Source organism: Patella vulgata, chromosome 7 (genome assembly GCF_932274485.2).
Source record: "Patella vulgata chromosome 7, xgPatVulg1.2, whole genome shotgun sequence".
NCBI lineage: Eukaryota > Metazoa > Mollusca > Gastropoda > Patellidae > Patella > Patella vulgata.
This window is the reverse complement of record NC_065885.2, coordinates 68,476,504-68,482,781: the sequence shown is the minus strand read 5'-3', so window position 1 is coordinate 68,482,781 and position 6,278 is coordinate 68,476,504.

The following is a 6,278-nucleotide window of genomic DNA, read 5'->3' as shown; positions in this document are numbered from 1 at the left end:
CCAGTTTTAACTTTAATCATTAAATGTCGACCATGGTTTAATCCGTTTAAACATCTGCCATCCGATAGTCTAGAGAGTTGATTGTAAGCTTGGTATATGAATAATTGTCTAAACCAGTGGTTCTCAACCTTTTTTTGCCAACAGCACACCTTGAACACATGAAAAAATTAGCGTCAAACCTGGCTAAATATATATAAAAAATATTTAAATTTTGCAACATAAAAACATTGTAAATCATAAACGGAATACAACCGTACACACAGACTAGTCATAGATACATAGAATAACTCAAACTATATGAACTTGCTTTATTGCAGTTTTTCGAATCAGTCAAATAGCTTGCTTCTTTAGTGTGAAATTGACTTAGTGTGCACACTTAGGAAGATCTCGCGGCACACTGACTGAGAGTTTCTGGTTTAAGTAATAGACAGATTTTGCTCTCATATAATGAACCTTTAAACTAAAACTAAATTACATAATAGCAGATTTAGTTTGATGGTGCTTGGGAGACAATCAATGATCACTATAAGGGAGCGGTTATTGAATCCGGATGTTACAGGGAGCGGTTATTGAATCAGGATATTATATATCTTTAATGGTTTTATTATCTGTGTTCAATTCAATCAATGGTGCAATCTACAACTACCGAGGAATGTCAACATTCCGTCTTTATTACCTTTAAGTGTAGAACAAACAAATCATACAGGATAACATAAACTCGGTATTGCTTATCTCCCCTTGTTTTATCTTTCCCATATTCTTCAGGGTAATATTTACCGTTATGATTAAAGTAAGAGATAAGTTTTATGAATAATACAATTGTTACATTAATTAATAATATTATATGGATATGACTGATCAAATATTAACTATTCTATGGGGTCTAATTACAGACACCATTATCACATTGATTGACGTCCCATGAAATTAATTCTATAAAAATCAACATTAGGCTTAATTATAATGTCCTGATTAATCTTGATATTTGTAGAGATTATAATTCATATCCAATTTATCGCTGATTGATGGTGTAATAAAACCACGTTGTCTAAAAGCCATTGAAATCGGCGACGAACACATTGAGTAGTGATATTAGTTTTTAAACTACCTTTAAATCATTGAATATCGTGCTAGGAACTGACTTATATACCCTACAACAAACCACTACAGGCAAGGGACTATATAGCACAGTGGATGCTTACGGCTAGCCCCTGGATCCATTCACTTGATCTGATATGTGGTATGAGTATATTGTGTCGTGTCCTTAAGTTTGTCTTGTGTAATTGTTTGTCTGTTGTGTGCCCCCCCCCCCCCCCTGTACTTACCATACAACAAAACAGGTAAACGAACCCCTGATAGATGGAAGTCGATGAAGAGTAGACGGGAGGCAAAATTCCTATCATAACACACTGCATAGTGTACGACACTCTTCATTAGTCGGGATGGTGCAGACAACTTCATTTCCTTTTATTACCTGACAAGGAACAGCGTATAGTCCTTCGGGTGGCACGAAAAGATCCATTTACAATTGGAATTCGATATTAGAGTAGATCGTAGAGTCGCTGTTCGGGCAAAATTTCCTTCATAGCACACTCACTGTATGGCATGTGCTTGTCTTCATTAACCCCGTCGAAGCAGAACAGTAGGACGTTAAACTCCATTTTATTTTAGTTAATTACGTATTTTTTTATCTTCTAAAATGCCGACTCATCAGTAAGATATTTACTGTTACTGTTAAATGCAGCTGACGTTGGCAATATGAAATGAATCATTCATCTGTTCAGATTATATAAAAGTCCAATATTTACAATAAATGTTGACCAATGATACCTGTTTGACTTGACATTGCTCATGTTATCGACATACATGACGAGGAATATTAGCGAAATTGCTAGTTTTAAACGTCCATTTATTTTATTCGATTTGTCAAATGACAAGGCATATTAGTGAAATTTATGCATTTCAATTATATTAAATGAAAACAATGGCCTTTTTATCAATATTTTTAACATTTTTAATTTCCACTTGTCTGTCTAAATTTCTATCTACAATGTATAGTAATTAGTTTTGTTAAATTTAATAAATAAAATGTCTTCTGTTGCATGACAGATGTAACAGTATAAAAACAGCAAATTGCACGTATAGAACAGGGGTTATCTCGGGTTATCTTGGGTTCTCTGGGGTAGTGTAAGGCGTGCTCATTGCTTTCCTATTGAACAGGGGTTATCTTGGGTTCTCTGGGGTAGTGTAACGCGTGCTCTTTAGATTGAAATAAATGGCATTGAGATAATTGTTGTGCAATGGCATGCTGACTTGGGTCTGCCTAACCTGATTCTGTCGGTTCCCAACCACTATTCCAGAACCAGCGTACAAACGAATCATTGCATTGAAATTGCATTGCGATAATGTTGTTCCTTTAGACGACCTTGTTGGTGTTCAGTAGACGCCCCCTCCCTCCCCCCTTATATATTTGTCTATTTTTTTTAATGCAGACATGTAGAAGTCCCCTGAGAACCATCAAATTACTTCCGTTTGATTTAAACTACCATGTTATTGAAAGACTGTGGAAACCCTACATGATCACCTTGATCTGGTGAAACTGAAAGTAAACCCTCAGGATAGACTAATCACACAAGAAGCAAAATACCCTTAACGGTTCAACTCAACTGTGAACTGTCTAGATTCTGACTGAAGACCTTCATAAATTACAGTTGGAAGGAGAAACCACTAGAAACGTACAATTAGTTCAGGTCTAAATCAGAAAATTGGTGACGCTAAGTGGTCTAAATAAATGGCAGTGTCATTTCTGAGAGAAAAAATAATCAGAAAGGGGATGAGATAGTGGCATCATTAACTAACAGTGGAAGACGTCACGTGTTCGGTTGTCTAAGGAACCTTATTTACCAAATTTAAACCTCCAAAAATTGAACGTAATTGTTGATTTAAATGATGGGCTGGAAATACTGATGTCTTGCAATTTGTGTTAGGAGATTTACTAAAAAATCCAACTGTATTCAATAATTGATTGACATTGAAAACACGAATTATTTGTCGATTTAAATTAACATTGATGTTGTGATCTTACCGGGAAAAGATTGGCTTCTGCTATACAATAATTAAGACAAAATAAACATTTTACCATTGGTACATGAATGAGGCTAGACATATTCCACAAGGCATGTCAAACGGTGACCACATATTCCTATCTGGAGAGCATGCGCAATAAATACTATCGGTGTAGACTGAAATAACCAGGCGCTAGAGATTGCCATTCGATTGAGACTGCCTGCGTATTTCGCCGAACATAACCAATTAGAAATTATCGTAAAAACAGAATCGATTAAATTTCAATCAGTTTATATAAATTCATATTACATTATTTTATGCGTTGCGACCCATTTGTGTCCATTTCTAAGTCCCAAATATTAGCGATTTAGCTCCTTTAAATCGTCAGATATAAGTATAATATAACATTGGTCGGGAGTCACGGTGACTTAGTGAGTAAGACGATGGCTCGCTAACCTGGAGGTCCCGAGTTCGACCCCGGTGTTTGCCGAAAAAGAGACAGTTCATCGGGATTTTCGGGCATGGTACCACCTTGTCAGTGGTACAGGACAGAGGGCCTGTCAAGGAACAATGTATTGTCGCTAGGAAAGGACGAAATACCAAGGTCTGCAGGTAAAAGATCATTGGCAGTTGAAATTCATTGGAATGGAAGAGTAGGCCATAGCGCCGCTGTCCGGGCAAAATTTTCTCTCATAGCACACTATATGGGATATGCCCGTCTTCATTAGCCCAGTCGGAGTAGAACAGTAGGACGTTAAACCCCATTTCATTTCATGTATATATCATGAGTCAAATTACTCATTCATTAGTCAAATTACTCATTCATTAGCCAAATTGCTCATACCATACTGGGAGTCACAGTTTGTCCTTGGATCGATCCCGAAGAAAAACACTGGGATTTTCCAGACCGAAGGACGTTACATCCCATCCCATTCCTTTTCATTTCTTTTAAGCAACACGTCAATAAAACGGTTTCACAGATTTGTAAATCGGTTGCAAATTATAAAATAAAAATCTTCAAATTAGATATTAATACAAAGAATTGTTACGATATTAAAGATACATTAGTTAAGAGTTTGATAACGAGTTGATCATTCTTGTTATAATAATTCAAAAATAGGTGATAAAACAAGAAAATATTGAAAATTTCATTCAAATTACTTCATTCTCAGCCAAGTTATCATTGTTTGTAGTTTTGACAAGATGTGTGCATAGTGGTAACCAGGGCACTGGTATAATCGGGACATAACCTCGCTTTCCCATTTTTAAATTAAATTTTTAAATGGAGAACCGTTTTAATCTAGTTAAAATCTCGAGTAACCGATGCCATTGGGAGTCGATTATAGTCTTGTTTTGTTAATAAATGTCTAATTAATAGTTTATATAACATTTCAGGCCTAAAGAAAGACCTGCAATAGGCAGATCTAGCTCTAATATAATGTACGTTTAATATATGGTTAAAATATCTGGAAGTCGTCTAACATATTAACACATTATCTTTCTCCCGTTGAGAATTGTTTTAATGTTTTTATGGGAGGTTTAATTGTCGTTGTTGATGTCAAATAGGAAATAATGAACATTTAACCATTTAAAACTATTATTTCGAAAAACATCTGGAAGTTCTCCAATAGAATAATAATTTTTTGTATTATTTTTCTCTCGTCATGATTTGTTTTTATATGACAGTGGGAGGTTTGATTGTTGTTGTTGATATCCTAAAGGAATTAATGAACGTTTGAGCCAATTATAGTAATTTAAAGGCCTTTTTCGGAAAATATCAAATTTTCCACGGCTTAACCCACGCTGAAATTTACGCTGATTGAATTGTTAAGATTGATATGATGTAACGACTGTCCGCGACTACCAGCGATTGCCGACGGTTATGATTTGATCTAACATCATTGAGATTCATGCAAAACCTAACTTGTAAAACTCTTTTTTTCGTATCCTCATCAAGCGTCTTTTAAGAATAGAATAATTCTATTGTTCTTTTATCTGTGACAATGATGAATGCTATCGATTCAGAAAGACTATCTCCTATTCCTGGCATTGATGGATCTTATCCATATCAGCAATTCCTGACAATGATCAATCAATGATCCAATCAAATACTCTCCCTACGGTTTCCTAATTTCTTTTTTCTGCATTTCGTCACAAGATGTAGAATCCGAGACGATTTAATTGCCAAATTGAACTAATGAAAGCGAAGTTAAAACGTATCATTTACAGAATAAACTGTAAACTGATTGATTAATTAACATCAAATACACAATCTGTTACTATCGGTTTCCTCGGCTCGTCTCGTCAATCACATACCAGGTATAGATCACATCTTAAAAAGCCAATAAATGGCTCGTCGAGTAAAACGTCTCGATGTTGGCAGAGATAGTTCACAGGAATTTTCTAGCGTGTTTGTCTTTTGTCAGAGGTGCAGAACGAGGGGGGGGGGAAGCGATAACGTACAGAAGTTCAGAGGGAACATTGATCTGCGCATAAAAGAACCCTCGATATAAGAGTGGGCCATAGTGTCGCTATCCGGGTAGAATTTCATTCATAGCACACTGTATGGTGTATGTCTGTCTTCATTAGCCCAGTCGGAGAAGAACAGTAGAACGTTATTTATTTGTTAATTAAATTTTTAGAAATTTATGGAACTGAAAAGTATAACGCAATGAATAGCCTCCAGAGAAATGAATAGCCTCCAGAGGAATGAATAGCCTCCAGAGAAATGAATAGTCTCCAGAGGAATGAATAGCCTCCAGAGAAATGAATAGTCTCCAGAGAAATGAATAGCCTCCAGAGAAATATATATTTTAAGAGTAATAGGCCTAAAAGTCAAAATAACTTACATGTGATAGCCTACAAAAAAATATTTTATTTGTATTAATTATTAATTTATTTTTTAATTATTGATATGAATTATGGAGTTTTGATTTAGAAGTATTATTCGACAACAAACTATGTACGTGCATAGTTCTAGGTTTATGTATGCGGACACTGATTGGTGGACTGTTATAGTGGTTGCTCCACATTATGGGTTAGTGTTAAGGCTTGGTTTAAGAATTTGCTGTCATATTGATCAAAAACGCGATTTAGAAAATATAATGGTCGCCAATGGTCGCTAACGTCAACTCCCCGGAACTAACATGACCGACAAGGTTTCTATATTTAACCCTGCGATGACGACAAACGTTAACATGCATTAAAATACA